This window comes from Suricata suricatta, chromosome 7, assembly GCF_006229205.1.
Source record: "Suricata suricatta isolate VVHF042 chromosome 7, meerkat_22Aug2017_6uvM2_HiC, whole genome shotgun sequence".
Classification (NCBI taxonomy): Eukaryota; Metazoa; Chordata; class Mammalia; order Carnivora; family Herpestidae; genus Suricata; species Suricata suricatta.
In genome coordinates this window covers 13,513,069-13,533,698 of record NC_043706.1, presented here as the reverse complement: position 1 = coordinate 13,533,698, position 20,630 = coordinate 13,513,069, and the positions used below count along the sequence as shown (strand labels likewise).

General features: G+C 49.1%; 1 protein-coding gene across 1 annotated transcript in view; it reads left to right on the top strand.

The window, feature by feature from the left end:
• Nucleotides 1–20,630, top strand: part of JARID2 (jumonji and AT-rich interaction domain containing 2) — a 260,643-nt gene that overhangs the window by 103,868 nt on the left and 136,145 nt on the right. The gene's annotated exons all lie outside the window — the stretch shown is intronic.

The window sequence follows — 20,630 nt, the reverse complement described above, 5'->3', positions numbered from 1 at the left end:
CGGATGAGCGGAACAGTGTGGGCAGCCCTGTGGGGCCGCGGGGGAGGCTGCTGCTGTATCTTTAGTCTCCTTCCCCCCCATCCTTAACCAGCTCGCTCCTTTCTCCCCCTTCACCTGCTGTGAACATGAAGTGTTCTGAGTGTCCGTTAAGTAGTTTGTGTGTTGTGTAGGGAACAGATGATTCGTTGAAAGGTAGCACGCAGCTCTGCTGTTCTCCTTTCTTTGCACACGTGCTTCGGAGTCTAGATTCACTGTGGAGGCAACACCCGCTGAATGTGCAAAGTAGAGTAAGTTTTTCCGAGTTACCCTCGTGCAGCCCCACAGGGGTGAATTGCAGAGGCCAGCGTTACTGAGCTAGATCACTACCTTCCTTTTTATCATCCAGCAACACTTGCATTCCTGGATCCGCGGCACATGGTAGCCATTCTTCAGTTGATGGCCGCCTGACTCGTTTCCACGCGTTGGCCATCACGAGTAAAGCCGAGGTGAACGTTCCCTTGCAGGCTTTTGCGGGGACATGGGCTCCCTTGCCCTGGGTGTGCACCGAGGAGTGGAATTGCCTGGCCATGCGGCGACTCTCGTGAACCTTTTGAGGAATGAGCCAGACCGTTTTTCAAGCCCCTGCACCCAGGGCTCATCACCCTCACGATGTACGAGGAAGCCAATTGCTCCCGTTCTTGTCAACAGTTACTGTTGTCTGTCTTTTTGATGACAGCCATCCTCCTGGGTACGGAACGGGATCTCATTGTGGTTTGAGCTGCGGTCCCCGCCTGACTCCTGCTGTCCAACCGTATTTTCATGTGTTCACTATCCGTGTATGTATCCTAGAGTCGAGATCTGGGAAGGCATTCATATCCTCTGATCTGAGAAATTTTCAACACATTTTTGATTAAAATGTCTACTTCCGTGCTAGTTTTGAAAAGAGTAGCTTGGAGGTGTTTCTGTTTATGAAAAGATAAATCATTATCCAGGAAGGGCTCTTTTTGAATAGTAAAATAAAAAAATACAAAATTCTTATCCCCAAATAGAATGACATCTGATACAGGTAAATTAACAAAATTCTAGCCATCACTTGCAGACTTAGAAGGGAAGACCCAGTTACATTAGGTGATACACTTCCAATGTGCATTACATGCTCCTCATTTTTTTTTTAAATGTTTATTTTTGAGAGAGAGCAAGCAGGGGAGGAGCAGAGGGAGGGAGAATCCAAGCAGGCTCCTCACTGTCAGCACAGAGCCGGAAGCAGGGCTTGATCCCATGAACCCTCAGATCATGACCTGAGTCGAAACGCTCAAGACCTGTAACTGACGGAGCCACCCGGGCACCCCCTCCGTGTTCCTCTTTATTGAGCAGTCAGAACAATAGTAGAACCCTTCAGCCAGTTCACTACTGCCCTCCTCGCCACAATTTCAATGCAGGGGGAAGAAAAGCCTTTTCAGTGGAAACACTCCGTTCTTTGCTGTTTCTAGGGAAACACGGAGCGCAGGCTTTGAGGAACCGTGGTTGATGAGCCCGAGAGTCTCACCCTTTATTGTCGGCCTATTCAGGTGGTCTTACTTATTAGGAACTGATTGTGTATCTGCACTCAAAGGAAAAACAAATGGGTAAACCTTGGTCCACTTATGGTCCTGAAACGTCCCCACATACGGCCCCAAGGAGCACCCTGCCCGGCAGCACCCCGCAGCGGACCTGTGGCGTCTTCAGCAGTGAGTCGTGTTTCACGTGCCACGGTTGCTCATGCTCAGGTGTGAAGATTCCAGCATGTACTTTCTGGCAGGCCGCCTGCAGGCCTCCGATCTGTTAAACTCCTAATCGAGGAACCTGTTCCCTGAGTGGTAGAAGGGACTTTGCTAGTGTGGTCACATTAAGGATCCTCAGGTGGGATCTTAGCTTGGGTTATCCAGGTGGACCCAATGTCATCGGGAGGATCCTCATAAAAGCAGAGGGAGGCGACTCGGAGGGAGAGATGTGCAGGAGCTTGTTGGGGATGGGGGGTGCTCTCTGAAAAAGGGGGAAAGGACCACAAGCCACAGGATTAGGCAGCCCCCAGAGGCTGACAGAGGCGCAAGGAACTGAGCGCTCCCCTCAGAACTCCCAGAAGCAGCCAGACCTGCACGCACCTCCGCTTACAGCCCGCTGAGACTGATCTTCAACTTGGGACCTCTAGAACTGTAAGCGAGTAAGTGTGCGTTTCCGATTCTAGTTTATGGTAATTTAACAGCAGCAGGAGAAAGTGAGGCCAGATGTTCCGTTCTTCCTTTGTTCCTCACTGACAGAGGGGTAGACCCTCCCTGAGCACCTTTTTTGTGCCAGACACGCTGGATGACAGCATGCGTTTGGCATTAGTTTGGGCATAGATGGCGACTTCAGTCCGCAAGATCGCTTGTATCGGGCCCCAGATTCCAGGATTTTTATGGGGAGTTTGGGATTCATGCTGGAATTTGTTAGCTACTTGAGCTAACTTCTCTCTTTGACCCTGATTTATTTCTTTAGGGTGAAGAAAAATGTTTCACCCTAGAAATTCATGTTTTTTTCCTTCAATATTTTAAAAATGTTTACTTTTGAGAGCGAGCGAGCGAGTGCGCACCAGCAGGGTAGGGGCAGAGAGAGGGACAGAGATCTGAAGCAGGCTCTGCACTGACAGTGCCTGATGCAGGACTTGAACCCACGAGCCATGAGATCATGACCAGGGCTGAGGTCGGATGCTTAACTGGAAAGTTAAGTTTTGAGTTCAGTTGACCCTTGAGCAACTCGGGGGTTAGGATCACCAGTCCTCTGCGCTGGGGGAGGTTTGTGCAAAGTTTTGGCTCTTCCCCAAAACTTAATTACTAATAGTTTACCACTGACCGACCTTGGTAACATAACGAGTCCATTAACGTGTATTTTCGTATGCCATGTTATTCTATATTGTGTCCACACAGTAAAGTAAGCCAGAGGAAAGAAAATGTTAAGAAAATCCTAAGGGAAACCCATTTACAGTCCTGTGCTGTATTTACTGCGAATGTCTGTATGTACGTGCTGTTCGAGGGTCACTACACACTGAACACTGCGCACAGTTTTGCTCCGTTGCTGAAGGAGCTCAGTTGGTAATTTGGAAAGCCGCATGCCACCTACCCTGACAAATGAGGATTTTCTGGGTGATCGATGCTGTGAAGTTGAAGCGGTTGTTTAGATCATGTGGTAGGACGGTCTGAGAAGACTGCGTCGGAAAGGTGGTATCCGAGAAGTACATGTTATGCTAAGGAAAGATCCGGAAGACGAGAATTCTGGGAGAAATGAGTGCTGGAAGAGTGATTTAGGAGATGGGTTCACACCCTTGCAGACCGTACGTAGCAAGGATGCAAAGTAAGAAATCCTGAAAGTGAAGGATGTTGGTTAAAACCGTTGGATCGGTGAGTAACTTTCTGGAGATTTGGTCGCTGCTATTTGCCAGGCAGAGGCTGATTCTAGAAGGGAGCAGCAGTCACACAGCCCCGTCCTGCCCTTTGTGAAGAGGGAGTCTGGGGGTCTCCAAAAATAGTAGGAATTATAAAGGGACTGCCTGTTTTTTTAAACTGCAGTAACATATGCAGAGAACTTTGTGGTGAACATAAAACCAAAGGAAGCAAGCTGATCATTTTGGTTCGTCTAGGCTGCAATATTAATGGTGTATTTTGTATTAAATGTTGCTTGGTAAAAAGTCCTTCCGATTTTGTTTTGAATACTGATGGATGATTTTACAAGCCTTTTTATTTATTATGGTTTTAAAACATTTGTATTGAGAGAGAGCTGCAGTGCAGGAGCCTGGTAGGGGCAGAGAGGAGAGAGGAGAGAGGGAGAGAGGAGAGAGGGAGAGAGAGGGAGAGAGAGGGAGAGAGAGGGAGAGAGAGGGAGAGAGAGGGAGAGAACGAACCCCAAGCAGGCCCTGCACTTTCATTGCAGAGCCCTCTGGGGGGCTCCATCTCACAATGGGTGAGATCATGACCTGGGCAGAAATCAAGAATCAGACACTTAACCAACTGAGCCGCCCAGGCGGCCCTAGGCTGGCGAGGGGCAAATGTTCAGACTTATTTTTATGCTCTTCCTTCACTAGTATTTTCTGTGCTCCTTATCTTTAATCACAGTGTCATTTTGGATATGATTTCTACAGTACGTGTCTGATTGCTGATAGCCTCATACCACTAGTGAGAGCTAGTATGGTTGATCTGATGGACATCTGCCTCCCGTGCTCATTTGACAGGTTCTCGGACTCTTTTTAAGAGAGGATGTCTAATTTTCTCCATCGATCAAGCAAGAGATTGGAATCGATTGGAAAATTGTACCAAATTTAGGGGAACTCATAAATGCCCAGAGTAATGAGAAACAGATCTCCTCTCAGATGTTAAACTAGAGTTTATTTGTAGGCTTTTTCAGAAACTCCTCTGTTGGTACCAAAGGAAAGGAAGTGTCATCGTGTTCTGCTTCTGTATTTAAGGAAGGTGCCAGCATGTTCGACGGTCACAGCCCTCTCTGCAGGCTCATGGACGCGTCCTCTTCTTCCAGATGTGTTTCTTTGCATCTCACTGAGAAGCAATTCTGCCTTCCTCCCGGTTTATTGTTGGCCATGTAATTTTGTTTATGATGTTTTTGTTGCTGGTGGTTTTTCTCGTGCTCTGTACTCTGACTCAGGAAGCCCGGCTCCTTTTCTATTTATGGTAATTACTAGAGAGCATTTTATTTTGGCCCTTGGGGAGCGCCTGCTGTGTTTCTTTGTGTGGGCATGTATGTTAGCCTTGGAAAGTGTTTTCTTTGAGGTCCGGGCTTTTGTAAAATGGTCTGAAAAGTTTGTCGAACTCCAACTGGTCATTAAAAATTTTGTGTGTGTTTGTGTATAGGGCTACTTCCCTCCCCCACCCTCCCAAGTGTTTCTTCATCAACTTAAAGATAAAATGCATCCAGTGCATCGGTTACTGTCTTGTCGGAAGGCAAGATCTATTTTCGTGCGTGTGTGCGTGTGTGTGTGTGTGTGTGTGTGTGTGTGTGTGTGTGGTTAGAGGAGGTCATTTGGAGAGCTGCCTTGATAACTGGGGAATGTTAGGAACAAAACGTGAGCCGCCAGGCCACTCAGTCTCTCTGGAAACAAAAGTGGAATGATGTGTTAACAGTGGGCAGATTTCCCAGAGTAAAGCCTGACCATCCCTGCTCCCGGGGCCCAAGAAGAGGGCTCTAAACTTCAGCTGCGCCCTTCAGGGGACTTGGGAATTAGGGTTACCTGGCAGCTGCTAGAGTTTTAGGTAAATGAGAAGAAGCCCTTGAACGTGCGCAGGCTGCTTTCTTCTAGTAAATGGACCTTCATTTAGCTGAGTCCCCCCTGACGGATATTGGGTCAGAGATGGTCTGTATCTGAGTCTCTCCCTCCTGATAGAATGAAATCAGAGACCTAGTTTCTGATAGTTTCACCGAGATGTTATTTTCGTATTTATTACTGGCAAATCTGAACCGTCTCTGACTCGGACCCAGTTTCTCGCATTCAGTGGGAACTCTGGATGCTTTTGAGTCGTTTCTGGCTGTTTGATTCCGTTCCCTCAAGCTCCTACGTTTCATGTTTCAAAGAACAAAAGCTTTAGTATCTACAATTTTTTGTCTCTGTTTCAGAGAAGACAGATTGTTGATCTTTGAGAACTTCTGCAAAAATAATAAGCGAATTAAGACTTTTCGGTAACTATTTCAATAGTTAATCTGGTTTCCTTAGTTACTTGAGGTTTTTTTTTTTTTTTTTTTTTTTCTTTTTCCTTAGCCTCATTTGCTCATCAGTTACTTAAGCTTCTAATGGATCCCAGGGTTGATGTCAGGAGTTGAGAGAATGTAGATGCCATGAAGGCCCGGAGAACGCTTTGTACCGAGGGGGGAGAGTGTGGATGAAAGATGGACGGCCCCAGGACTGAGTCCTAGACGTGTGATTCTGAGTTCTTCAGGGTCTCCCAGGGCACACACAGGACAACCTGGACCAGCGAAGTCAGACAGGGGTGAAGTCTGTGCTTTCGAGAGCGCCGCAGGGGCTTTCCAGAGCAATCAAGCTTGACAGCCAGCATTCTCTTTGAATGAACTCCCATGGCTGCCCCAAAGCCCTTAGCAGTGGAGAGGAGAGAGCTTTCCTTAGCAAGATAAGAATGTGGGGTTTTTTGGTAAACCCAGCGAACAGCATTTCTAAGGTGAGAATCGAGGCTTCCTGAAGGAAAGATGTACAGAGAAAGCCCAGTGTAGGTGTGGCGTTGGGGTGTGACTCCTGGGGTGGGTAACACAGAAGCGGTCTGAGAGTCACAGGCGTTTTTTATTTTTGGGTTTTGTAGTGTTCTGTCCTTTTCTGTCCGTGGGTTGCTCGCTTCCTGAAGGGGCTGCTGTGGAACTTTCTGGATTCACTGGAGAGACAACAGGTCGTCCCTTATCTTCTCTCCTCCACACAAATCTTTGTTCTGTGACCTCTTGAAAGCTTCACTGCATAGTCCCCGGGTCGCCAGGCGGGGCGTCTCGTGACCCTGTTTTGAGTCCTGTGAGTGCAGGCCTCAGGCCTGTGTCTCTCTGGTCGCCTGCCTCTGTCTAGGGGTGGATGTTTTTCTTATTTGCATGTGAAACCTAAGAAGAAAGGATGTTTTTAAAGGGTGTGTGTGTCCATGAGAGACTGAGACGGAAACTGATTTTTACTTAGGGCTTGACATGGCTGAATACAAGTTTCTTAGCAGCAACTGAGGACCTCCAGCACCGGCCACGCCACCTGGTTGACCGCTGCTGCATTACTGAGCTACCGTCACTTGTGAACAAAAGCCCTGGTGGCAAATGGATTTTTACAGAAGGACTCTTGAGTGTGTGAACCCTTCCTTTTTTTCCTTCCATCCATCCTCCCTCCTCTGCCTTCATTCAGTCTTTATTATTTTAAGTTTATTTTTGTGTATTGAGAGGGAACAGGTGGGGGAGGGGCAGAGGGAGGAAGAGGAAGAGAATCCCCAGCAGGCGCCATGCCTGAAACCCCTGTAACTAAGGAAACCAGATTAACTATCTCAACAGTTATCCAGAATGTCTTCATACACTTTTTATTGCTTTTATAGGCAGTCTCTAGGATCAAGAATTCAGTCTTTGAAATACTGACAAAAAGGTTTAGCAGATCCCAGAGCTTTTGTGCCTTGAAACATAAAACCTATCAGCTTGAAGGGAGTGGCCCCCAAAGGGAGCTGTCGGCGCAGAGCCCGATGTAGGGGCTCGAACCCAGGAACCGAGAGATCATGACTTGAGCTGAAACCAACAGTTGGCTGCTTAACCGACGGAGCCACGCAGGCGCCCTTTCCACTCCTGGTCTTAAAGCATCGTTTCCTGGGGCGCCTCAGTTCTGTGTCCAACTTCGGCCCAGGTCATGATCTCACAGTTCGTAGGATAGAGCCCCGCGTTGGACTCTGAGCTGACAGCAGGGAGCCTGAGCCAGCTTCAGATTTTCTGTCTCTCTGTCTGCCCCTCCCCCAACTTGTGTGTGCGCGCGCGCGCTCTCTCTCTGAAAAATAAACATTAATTAAAAAAATATTGAAGCATCGTTTTTCTAAGGCTCCAGCCGCCTTCTTATCCATAAAACCGCTTGTCCGGATCAGCCAGCCCGTTGTTTGACCGTGTCCCTGACCTTTACATGGATAGGTAACCTGTTTGTTCTGCCCTTCAGTACGTTAGGCTACCAGAAGCTTGATTTGATTTCTTAAACTAGTTAACATTCAGAACTCCAGTTCTGACTCGTGGCCTGAACTCTGACCTCTCCTCTAGAAGAAGACATTTTCATATTAAGAAATCGAAGTTCTAGGTAACTCCAACGTGGATGCCTAAAAACGAAACTCCGGTTCCTCCCTTCTCTCTGCCCCAGAGCTCTCTTTCCCAGAAGTGCCTTCCTTTCTGCCGCAGAGGCCTCCATTTACTGAGATGAAAGGTTTTGGAGCTCCTCTTTGACTCCCCTTTCTCACACATTCCAGAAAAGCACTGAGTCGGCCCAGCCTTTTAAATGTTGCCAGAACATGACCAGCCGTGGCAGCCGGCGGTGCCATCCTGGTCCCCCCCGTCCCGTTGGGCAGGTGCCAAGGCCATCCCTGCTTCCCTGCTTAGCCGGCCCACCTGCCCTGGGTTCGTCTCAACAGCGCAGCCTGTGGGGACTGAGTCAGATGGTTCCTTCTTGGCTCAGAACTTTCCAGTGATTTCCCATTTAGAGTGAATTTGTCCTCTGCCTGCGTCTGCTTTGTTCTTTCTCACATGCTGCCTCAAGTGTGAATGGTAAGTCTCTGCTTCCATCCACTTTGCTTATGACCTGACTTTTATCGTTGCGAAATGTCAATATCGAAAGAGCCACGGCTTTGCTTCCAGATAGCCATATTTGCTTTCACTAACAGCTTTGCTTTAAAATGCGATTGCAGGGGCGCCTGGGTGGCTCGGTTGGTTAACCTCCGACTTTGGCCCAGGTCATGATCTCGCGGTTTGTGGGTTCAAGCCCCGCGTCGGGTTCTGTGCTGATAGCTCAGAGCCTGGAGCCTGTCTTAGGACACGCTCTCTCTGACCCTCCCCTGCTCCTGCTGTCTCTCTCTCTCAAAAATAAATAAAACCTTAAAAAAAAAAATGTGATTGGACACAGGCAGTGTCCCCGTCTAGGCGGTCAGCCTGCATGATTTTGAGGGAGCTTTGTCAACCCGTAGGTTCAAGTTCCTTGAATCTGCCTGCTGGTATGCTGCGTTTTATGCCGCAGATTAACTGCAGAAAATGTTGTGCTGCATGAGAGGAGAAATCCTAAGACTGGCTTGGGGGGCACCTGGGCAGTTGAGCATCTGCCTTCGGCTCAGGTCGTGTTCTCGCTGTTTGTGGGTTCGAGCCCTGCGTCGGGCTCTGTGCTGACCGTTCAGAGCCTGGAACCTGCTTCAGATTCTGTCCCCCTAACCCCTGCTCACACTGTTTCTCTCTCTCTCTTAAAAAAATAAACATTAGAGAAATTAAAAAAAATTCTAGCTTGAATGTAGGACCCAGTGAGAGTTTCCAGTTTTGTTGAGGTGGCAGAAATGATTGTTTGCATACCAGTGTGAGATAGTGATATAGTTCAGTCTCATCATTGGACTAGGAGCAGATGAGCTTGTAGGACATCTATCACGCTGCAAACAGTTATCTTGTACGAAGGGCCCTGGTAACCTAGAATTCTACATTCCATGCAATATAAAACCAAGAGCTGCGGGGGGAGCTACTGAACCAGCCCTCGGTGGCAAATCGGGTCTCATGGACTCCTAAGCCTAACTGACTGTGTTTCTTGGTACGAAACTATTAATATGAAAAAGAGAGTGGAGACTGAACTCTTCACTGGCGTGTTCAGAAATCTGTCCTTTATTTTCTGTGGAATTACTGAAGTCCTGATGAATTCGTTGCGTCCGTAAACGCCAGTCCTCTGGTTCCTGGTACTGGTTTAGAGGTGGGGATGCAAGATGAGCCTTGTCGGCGGTGTTGAGGGGTGTGAGGGACTTATGGACCAGAAGGGAAGGTGCCTTGATTAGAAGGGAAATTTTGTAGGTGCTCCTAAGAGATCGGGAGATGTCCCCATCATAGCCATTGGAGGCTTTCGTGTAGCGGAAGGAAGTGACCTGGGTTGTTGGTTTTTAGTGAGTAACTTCTGTAGCTGTGTTTTTAGAGAAATTGTGTGTGTGTGTGGAGGGGAGGGGTGGTGATGGTGGCACTAGGGGTTGGTTGGTGGCCCTCATTTTGGAAGGCCCCCTCTGCAGGAGGGGAGATGAGAACATTGTTTTAATCTATATCCGAGGACCGAAAGTACCCAGTGCAGTGCACTTGGATTTAGAGACTGAACGTGGATAATGAGAAAGAAGCAGGCATCCCAATCCAAACCCTGGGCAGCCAGCTGGGCGGCAGGAGGGATAATCCAGGTAGAATCCCACAGGGAAGTGGGGAGAAGGGAGGGAGGAGAGCGTTAAGAAGTCATCATGAGTGTTAAGATCATTATAGACCTGGAAGGGGAGATGAAATCTAGTGGGAGGTCCGGGAGAGGAAGCAGGAAAGCTAGGGGGGAATCCGGGGGCTGTTAGAAAGTTTGCTTTAGGCGTGGCAATTCCCGTGCATTTCACGGCGCTGGGAACAGGCGCTGGGAACAGTTCGCGCCGGCCAGGTGGAAGCCCCATCCGTCTCCCAAGTGTGTGGTCCGCAGGACGGCAGCCCCAGCATTACCTGGAGGAAGTGGCGGCGGACCCCTCAATGTGGGGGTCTGTCACACCTTGTGGCTTCTCGCGGACGCTCAAGTTGGCAGTCCCTCTCCTGGGTCATTTGATTTGTACATGAGGAAACGGAGTTGTAGAATTGAAATCGGGGTCTCTCCCTTTCCTCAAGGCTTCTATTTTCTTTACGCTTTCCATCTGGTTATAAGTGCTCACTCATAGGAAACGTGTGTGTGTTTTTAGCATTCACTGATTTTTTTTATTTCTTTGGGGGGGAACGGGTGTGACCAGGTGAGAGGCAAAGAGAAGGAGGGGGTAACCGAGGATCCGAAGTGGGCTCTGCGCTGACAGCCTGATGTGGGGCTCGAACTCCTGAACTGGGAGATGGTGACCTGAGCCAAAGTTGGATGCTCAGCCACCTGAGCCACCCAGGTGCCCCCAGATGGTTTTGAATACACGGTGTGTGTGAGACCCATGCCACGTGTCAGGAACACGGAGGTGAGGGGGCACCTCGCAGGTGCTCTGGGGTCACACTGACTAATCGGGATGGGATCTTTTTATAACACCTCTGTGCCCGAGGTGTGTCACTTAGGAACGTTTGTGTGCTAAGAGTACTTTGTAAATGGAGAGATGTGCAGGAAACACGGAGCTCGTGGCCTGCCACATAGGGGTGTCCACTTACGGTTAGTGGCAGGTGCTGAAAGGGGGGAACAGACCTGGGAATTTTCTCTGGAGACCCGTGCCTGTAATGACCCGGCACCGAGCAATTCCAGGGTGCTCCCTCTGTCTGAAGAGGGCTGGGTGCTATGAGAAAAGGGGGCAGGGGTGCCCGGGTGCCTCATTCGGTTGAGGATCTGACTTTGGTTCGGGTCATGATCTCACGGTTTGTGGGTTCGAGCCCCATGTCGGGCTCTGTGCTGACAGTTCGGAGCCTGGAGCCTGCTTCGGATTCTGTGTGTCCCTCTCTCTCTGCCCCTTGCCTGCTCATGCTCAGTTTCTCTCCCTGTCTCAAAAATAAACATTTAAAAAAATACAAGGGGGCAGTTGGTATTAGAACAAATGTGGCACAGGGTCGGTCCATTTACATGTTCAACCCAAGGGCAGAGTTTATTTGAACCGTGTGAAAATAATTGGATGCTTTGAAAAGGTTTTCATAAATTTGCAAAGTGTGCATAAAATGGCCCCAAATCAATCTACTGGCTTATATGAGGTAGCATGTCCCCTCCATCTGTCCCCTGGACATGCATGTGCACTTACACTTACTTGCTGGATGGGGGCACTGCTGGGCTGGAAAGGCCAGTAAACTAATCAGGTGTTGATTGAACTCCTTAAGTGACCCCAACCTTGTCCTAGAGCTTTGAGGAAGAAACAGAAAGGGTAAAAATTGCCCCACCCCCCTCACTGGGGCTCCAAGGCCCATCACCTGACCGGTCCTGGTGGGGGATGGGCAGGAATCTACCTCTGTAAGTTTGCGTCACTCTGTTGGTGCTTGGAAACTGGTGGAAGACGGGGCTTTGTCTGCCCCCCCCCCCCCCCCCCGTTTTTTTAACATTAATTTTGAGAGAGGGAGACACAGAATCCGAAGCAGTCTCCAGGCTGTGAGCTAGCTATCAGCACAGAGCCCGACGTGGGGCTCGAACCTTTAGATCATGACCTGAGCCGAAGTCAGATGCTCAACCGACTGAGTCACCCAGGCGCCCCTTGTCTGGTCTTAATCCTGGAGGATTTGTTCTGGAGAAGATTGCTTAGAAAATGATTGGAAGCGGTGCTAACGTGGTGCATCTTGTGGGCTCACTTGCAGACTGAAAAATCTTACCCATCCCTCAGAATCTCTTGCATGTTCCCTGCAAACCTGCAAGGCCGCTCTAGCAGGGAGGACGCAGAGCTGTGTGTATGGGCGGATACCTGCAATTCAGATCGGTCTCCCCCACTTGAGACTCGAATTCTTGTGCAAAGGATTTAATATTCCAGAATTTTCCTGCTAAGCCGAGCAAAAGGTACCTATTTTGAGGAATCTCCCAGACAATATGAAAATGTAGTAGCAAGTAGCACGCAGTCCTTGAAACCCCTCTGGTTAAATGCAAATGTATGCTCTAGCATTTCCTGTGATGACGGGAACCTTCTGTAGCTGTGTTCGTTTCTGGGGCGACACGTGGCTCTGGAGCACTTGAAATGTGTCCAGTGCAACTTGGAACTAATTTTTTTTTTTGTTTTTTTAATGTTTATTTATTATTGAGACAGAGAAACGGAGCATGACTAGGGAAGGGGCAGAGAGAGAGGGAGACACAGAATCTGAGCAGGCGCCAGGCTCTGAGCTGTCAGCACAGAGGCCGATGTGGGGCTCGAACCCGTGAACTGCAAGATCATGGCATGAGCTGAAGTCGGGCGCTTAACCAACTGAGCCACCAGGCGCCCCTGGAACTTCATTTTTAATGAATTGTAAATAGCCACATGTAACCGGGGACTACTCCCTGGTTAGTGCAGGTTTAGAATATGCCATTTGGGGAAAATTTGGGCTGTGTGTGTGTGTGTATTCTTCAGATAGAAAGGCTTTAATGACGAAAAGATCCAAATTCGTTAGAATTCCTCCAGGAACCTGCTTGTTAAAAACTCACTCCCAGATGAAGTCCTCGTAGAGTCCCTGTCCCCGCTGCTGACGGCAAGTCATTCCGTCCTTCCGACGACGGGTCTTTGGAAAGATTCATCCCGGTCAAGGATTCATTTGTAACTTGATTTTCTTTTTTCTTTCCCCATTCTCTACTCTGAAAGTAGATGGTCAGCCCAGATTTCTGCTGGATTCTTGGAGGTAATCCGGCCGTAGGGCTTGGGCCTTTTTGATGGTGTCGAGACCCCAGACTGTCAGAGCAAGAGCTGTGGGAAGGCGGAACCCTGTGTTGCTGGCCCTGTGCGCCATTTCACCGTGACCGTGGGGACGTCGCAGCCTCGTGCTGCTGCCGCTGCCTTGACAACATCAATGTCTGACATGCTCAGACGCAAAAGAGCTGACTTGGCAGCTACCCAGCAGATTTTTATAAAGGCTCAGTTGGTGGCCGGAGAATCAGGCTGTCAGAGTTGTGTTATGCAATAAATCGTTTTGAGCAGAAGTTCTTAATCCAATTTCAGCTGTGGCTTTTTTTTTTTTTTAAATAGGCGGTAATCAAAGATAAGCACACATTATTTAATGGGAGTTTGGAAGAAGTGAAACTCTTCCCTGCATAAGCATTTTTAGGCTGTTTGCTTTATCCCAGGAAGCGTGTCTCTCTGAGAAAATTTGCTGCTGGAAGTGCTTTTAATTTAAAGGCAAGAGAGAACAGAGTTCGGGAAGTCCGTGGTTTCCTGGCCACTTGTCTTTCTAGAAGTGAATCTTCCCTAATTTTTCACTGCTGTCTTGAGTATTGACAGTCGATCCAGTTCATGGAATTGTGGCGGCGGGGGGGGGGGGGGATGGATTGGCATCAAGTGGATTTGGGAGAGCCTTTTAGTGGAGAAAACATGATCCATTTGTTAAAAGGGGAAGAAATCGTAGTTTTAGCGTGGTAAACTGTTCACATTTTTCTCCAGTGTTTTATTTTTGGCTTCATAAATCCTTGTTTATGTTGAATCTGTGCCGAGGATCAGGCCCCCGCCTCCCCCCAAAGGGCTTTCATTGTTCTCATCCCAAACCTGATAGAAGAGGTTGGCCTTTCAGACGGCAACAGAGTCGGATGAAGTCGATGACTTCCCAGTAGGTATATACGGAGCTGCTTCGGAGAAGGTACCTGTCACGGAGGGGTTTCCAGTCACTTCCCCTGGAGAGAGAGGACAGAAAGCACTATCCCGTCTTTCTCCTCCTCCCCTCCCTCACCAGCCTCACTTACTGCTGTTTGGCTTCCAGCACCTGTCCGGGGCACCCCCACCCCCCCCACCCCGCCCTCCCCAGTTTTCCTCTCTGTGAACTGTTGAGTTCTTGTTAATACAACTTAGGGGAGGGTTGAACGTTGGAATTGGGCATTGCACTGCATTTTCATTTTTGATTATTTATATTTTAATGTTTATTTCTAGGAGAGTTTGGGCAAGGTGGGGCAGGGGGGGAGGGGGAGTGTCGGGATCCAAAGCAGGCTCTGTGCCAACAGCAGACCCCCGATCTGGGGCCTGAACTCCTGAGAACCGTAAGTCTTGAGCTGAACCGAAGTCAGACGCTTAAGGACTGAGCCACCCAGTTGCCTCTTTTATTTAACTTTTTGATTTAATGTTTACTTACTTGGAGAGAGAGACCGCGTGAGCAGGGAAGGAGCAGAGAGATGAGGGAGATAGCTCCAGCAGGCTCTGTGTGCTCTGCCAGGAGCCCAAGGTAGGGTTCTATTTTGGAACCTTGAGACCCTCAGGGTCACCGACCCACCCAGGGGCCCCATCACTTCGTTTTCATTTAAAAAGGGCTGGAAACTCCGCCAATTCTTCCTTTGGCCGAGCCTGGACAGGGTGGATAGGGCTGGGATATGTACCGGGAGATGGTGGCAGCTGACTCCTCCAGTAGCTCCTGTAATCCAACCACAGCCCGTCGGGCTTCGCTTGTCTAAGCTACAATGCGGGACTTCCCTGCTAGAAGGTCTTCTCACCTGCGAGGCCGGATGTTCTCTTCCCTCCCAATCTGCCGCCCCTCCCCCACTCTCCTAACGGAGAACCGTGGACTTCCCGTGCCCCCTCCCTGTGGAAGCAGGAGTGTAATGCCCTCTTTAACGGGGGCCTGTCCTCAGCGCCTCCCCCCTCCCTCCTCCAGGGTGATATTTAAAACACTGTGGGTGGTTCTGGATTTCAGTGTAAAACACAGGTGTGTATCACCCTGCATTCCTAGTGTATCTTGGATGTTGGCTTTATTTTTTTTGGAGATGTGATTAAAAATGATCTCTGGTGTTAGACCTTACTTCTTAATGGGTTCCTATCTGCTGGAAGGGGCCTAGCGTAATTGGCTGGTTGACCTGTGTGCCAGTTTCCACCACCTGTTCCTGTATCCTTACTAATGAGGTCCTTGGTTGGGATGGTAAATTTCTCGATCGCTCTACCTGTGATGCTTGAGTCTCGTAGGCAGTTTGCTCACGAGTGATAGGAAATTAAGTATCTTCCATTGGATGGGCTCTATTTCGTTTTCTAAAGAATTGTAATGGTTAGAAAAGGTTTTTAAAAACCCGAAATGTTTCCCTCTTACCATGCATTTGCATTCTCATTTTCCCCGCTCCTAAATTAAGATGGTCTGAATTTAAAACCATAACAACCAGTGAGACCTGGACGGATTGCATAAGGATTCCTTGAGAGATGACCTTGGAGCTGAGGGAGTGGTAGAGACCCGTAAGCGAAAATTCCTCCCTTTCCTGTTCTTAGAGGAACTTCCAGCTGCTGGGGCTGCTCCTGGATTGTTTTTTTAAATTTTTTCCCCCATGTAATATTTACATTCACCTCTTGAAGTGAGTAATTTTAATCTTACTATCAATTAGGAGTCACTGGGAGTTACATGTTTGACGTTTTCTCCTTGAATAAATTACTGAGGTTTGAAACTTGGCTTTGGGCACCTGTCATGTTAGGGAGGACCAGGTGACCACACGTGGCTGCTCTGGTTTCTCTCCTGGGGTGTGACCTTGGGCAAGACCTTGAAACTGAGCTCTTAAAAAAAAAAAAAAAGTTAAAAATTCAAAAAAATTTTTGTGGTTGCTCCCTTTTCCACACCCGAGTCTCGTGTCTTTACGCGCTAGGCTGCTGCTCCCTGTCACTGCGGTCTGTTCCAGGACTTGGAGCAGTTCCGGGTTACTCTGTGCTGGTTTTATTTTTTATTTTTTAAATAAAAGAGATGATGACCATAAGCAGTCAAGTTTAGTTCCTGATCAGCTGCCATTTTTGATAAGCAATTCTCCAGTTATTTCAAAGAATGGCAAATATTTTTCAAATGAAAAGAAACCCCTGTCACTTTTACATCTTATTTTCACTTTTACTTTTTAAAGCCTTAATGCTCAATTTCCCATTTGCTGAAGACAGTGATTTATTTTTATTTTTATTTTTTAGCAGTCAAACTAGGATAGTGAATCTAGATCCTTGTGATTTCTTTTTCTTCTTAAAATCGGGTCAGGAGACCTAGATAGTCTTATTTATGGCAGTACTTGCAACGTGTTTGTGTTGTAGTTGGGGAAATACGGGCTAAGAGATCAGAGGATGGGAATGGGCGAAGGTGGGAAGCTGTCTGGTTGTTTTGGGGCTTGAGTTGAGCTTCCCCGATAATTGGATGAAATATAGAAACTCAGGTCTTATTGACGCCCCAATGGCGAGATCTTAAAACAATCTTTAAGGAAATTCATAATAAGAACTGACCCACTCTAGAGGGGCCTGGATAGCTCAGTGGGTTAAGTGTGGACTCTTGGTTTCAGCTCAGGTCGTGAACTCAGTTGGTGAGTTCGAGCCCCACATGGGGCTTCATGCCAACAGTGTGGAGCTTTCTGGGGATTCTCTCTCTCCCTCTCTTTCTCTGCATGTGTACTTGCGTGTGCGCGCGTGCTCTCTCTCTCTCTCTCTCTCTCTCAATAAAAAAAAAAACTGGAAAAAAGAACTTGACACCCTCTTGGAGACTGAATTGGTATCAGAATAAAGCTAGGGGCTCCTGTCAGTGGCTGCAGCCTCTCTCTGTCCTCCTTTATTAAGCTGCCAGTAAACCAGAAAGGACTGGGGACTTGGTGCTAAGGGAGCATCCCGAAGGCACCCAGGAAAGGACCCCTCTCTGTTCAGTGCCGCGTTGTCCAACCTTACGTGAGTCCATCTGCTGAGTAGAGAGCCACGTGGCCTGAAGGGGTCTAGGGAAGGTCAGAGGGGATTATTCAGAATTGCGAACACGGAGGCTTGAGTGGAATATCCGTCGATTTGCAAATTGTGATTTGGGAATGTGTGATTGAACATAGAGGGTGCGAGGTGGGGGCAGAATGGGAGGGTCCTGAATGAGAGAGAGGAAGGCAGGACCCCGTGCAGAGGGAGCTGGAGAGGCCTTGTAAGCATCTGGGTGTTTTGTTGAAGGGATTGGTCCATATTTGGCTCAAGGCGAGGGACTCTGACCAGATCCTTAGGTTGGGCCCTATGAGACCATGTGGATTTCCAGAGGGGGGGTGCCCTCTCTTTGCGGGGGAACTAGGTGGACTGAGTAGGGGGTCTCTGCGACGCCGCCGAGCTTGCCACTGAGAGTGAGAGAAGGGTAGCCAGCCCTTCTGGAATAGCCCATGGGGACTGCTTTATGTGGGTAACTGCAATCTAAATCAAGAAAACTGCAGGGATTTCATGTACTCTGCTTAAAACGTCCTGGATGTTCATAAGGGTGGGGACAGGCTGGCCACGTGTGGGTAAATGTAGTGGGAAGAGCCAGCTTGCACTGGATTGAGTCTGATGTTTCCAGAAATATTTATTGAGCTCCGTCAGGCTTGTCCTGGGTGCTGGGGGTGTCGGTGGCTAACAGATTTCCCGACCCCATGCCAGCACTTTTTAAGTGGCTGGTCAAAGGAGACCGCTGTTGAAGAGGGGGAAAAGAAAAAGCCATAAACTCTTAGGGAGACGTTGATGGTGCTCCTGTCGGGGCCAAGCTGGACCGTTCTGAGTGACCCTTCAGGCCGCGGCAGACTGTCTCGGCCCCGAGGGACCTTCTTTCGGACCTTCCGGGACCCACAGCCTGGGCATCCGGCCCCTTTTGCCTCCTCCTTGGGTGGAAGGTACACCTGTGCTTTCCGTGTCTGACGGTCCCCCGGGAGGGGTGCCAGCCTCTCCTGGTTGGTGTAGGGGGCTCCTCAGGACCCCGCACCCATCACAAGCGGCCTCAGTTTTCATTTCTGAATTCTTACCTCTGCACTGAGCTTTTGGAAACTGGACAGGATTCCTTATTAGCTTTTTGTGTCTTGAATTGACCTCGAGGGAGGGGACCAGGCTGGACCGGCACTGTACATTCTAGAAACAAACTATTGAGCTTCCAAAGGGGAAAAAAAAAAAAAGTTTGCCTTTTTTTTTTTTTAAATGTCTAGAATTTGAAACCCTGTAATCTGGGTCACGGTTTTGCTTCTCCTGTAGTTAAAGTACTTTATAGGTTTCATGAAGCGTCTTGTGTCAGTAAGTGAACCTTAAATGCCTCCTCCTTTGCGGGCGGTTTCATCTCCCATGGTTTATGTTTTAATTAGACATTAGTTGTAGGGGTATAATTCTCGTGCGGAGGCCCGAAGTCAGAACCAAGGCACCAGTCTGAACACGATGCAGTATCTCATGGCGGGCAGTTCACATCGAAAGCTGTTTGGGGGTTTTATCATTTACAAAACTGTGTGCACATAGGAAACAATAGTTGACAATCACTTCAGGGTTCATGGGGACTAGGACTCTGGTCACGGTGAAGGGAATTCGGCCAGACGGCCTTACCTGGCCGCTGAAAAACAGTGGGAGTTCAGCCTTGCTGTCTTGAACTTGAGGAGTTGATCTTTATCATCCCAATTCAACAGCGAGTTCTCCTTTTGTGCCTGGGGGTGCATGGTGTGGCCCAGTCCCCTCTCTGCCTTTGACTCAGGCTGGTGACGTGGGCTTTGCAAACGGTCTGGTCAGATGCTTCCTTTTCGTGTTTGTTCACCGTGTGATTGGCGGGTGGAGAGCGCCTTGCACATGGTAGCCGTGGAGAAACGACTCGAGTTTCTCTCCGGCCGAGGCGGTTTGCTGGCTTCTTTCAGCTTCTGGGTTCGAACATGGACCCACTGCCCTGGGCCGGTCCAGGAGCGGTCTCCTGCCTTTCAGGGAACATGGCCAGGAAGACAGGATGTGCCTCACTCCTCTGGAGCCGCCGGAAATCTCCACTTGGCAGATGGGCAGGCGTGGAGGGCGTCGTGGGGAAGTTGGAAATCCCAGCTCCTCTTTCCCAGGCCCCTCTTCCCCTCAGTTCGGGGGATGGAGGCTGGCTCTCATTCTGGGAAAGTCCCAGAAGCCTAACCGGAGTGCAGCTTTAGGGCTTCGAGTCTCCGTGTGGTTGGATTTCTAAGATGTAGTTTGTGTCGACGCAGAATTGAGTTTAAGAGCTGGAAGAGACCTCGGGTCCTCTGGCTCCCTTAACTAGTTCCAGGGAGCTTCTACGGGAGGAAATACCAGTTCTGTCGGTCATGCAGGTCAACAGCTCTGGCGCTGGCCTATTTTTATTTTTTTCTTATTTAAATTTAGCTTTTAATTTATTTTTGAGAGAGAGAGAGAGAGAGAGAGATACAGAATCTGAAGCAGGCTCCAGGCTGTGAGCTAGCTGTCAGCACAGAGCCTAATGCGGGGCTCGAACCCACAAACGTGAGATCATGACCTGAGCCACCCAGGCGCCCTAGCACTGGCCTGACTCTTGAGGCCTTCTGTTTGAGCAAAAGGAACCTGAAATAGTCAATATCCCCCTTCCTGCATTTGCCCATGGCATTAACTCTTTTCCTTATTCTGAGGGCCAAAATCTCTGAGAAGCTCAGATCCTTCTTTCTCTAAGTTGAACTATTCTCAGATGCTTGCATCTCGAAGCAAGTATGTGAACATAAGGACTTTGTCCACCAGCACGCAGTAGGCAGGTATCCGTAGGAGAGCGTCTGTGACTGTCCTTAGCTGTGGGAATCTGTGCTTTAAGCCTTACAGACCTTCTTGCTGGTTCCCTACGGCCATTGCCTCCACTTTATGCTGGTGCCCACCATCCAAGTTTCCAAAGGTAGCTCCCGGTCTCGGTGCTGGTCGGCTCCCTCCCCTCCTCCTCTTGGCCCCTCTGGATCCTCCTCTTTCTGGAGGACGATCTGCTAGTTCTTGGGACTTTCCCCACACCCACCTGCCCAGCCTGGCCTTCATTTGCTCGGTTCCTTACCACAGACATAAGGGAGCCACGCTAATGAGACCTTCAAGACCTGTTATTAACCTGTGCCTATGTCGTCTTCTTCTTTTGTTTTCTTTACGTGCCCTCCTTCCCAAACCTTCTACCCCGATCTCCCAGTTCTCTACCCTTTTCTGCTGGGTCTGTCGCTCTCAGTTAGGGCTCATTTCCTTAAGAGGCCAGTACAGATCCAAGTTCATTTCTTCTGACCAAACTGTAAATTCTTTATAGGCAGCCCCCCCCCCCCCCGCCCGCCTCGTGCCAGCAGCAGTTTCTAGAATTGTGCTGCACATCTGGGAGGCAGCACGCACCCTGGAGTTACTCTAGGAAACTCCAGCACAGCGGTTCGTTACACCTGTGCTTTTGGGGGCACCAACCCCCTCTTTTTCAGTTTTGCCAGAAATATAAAACTTGAGCGTTAACTGGTTACTTGAGGGTACGTGGGTATAGGGTTTGTCAAGGCGGTGAGCAGGTGGTCTCCCTTCCACTCTGTCTTACAGTCTGGGACTGTCGAGACTGTGAAGACGTCAGGAAGGCAGTGCTGAAGGAACCCTTACCGACCATTGGATGAGGTGCCCGTACCCCCCCCCCCCCCC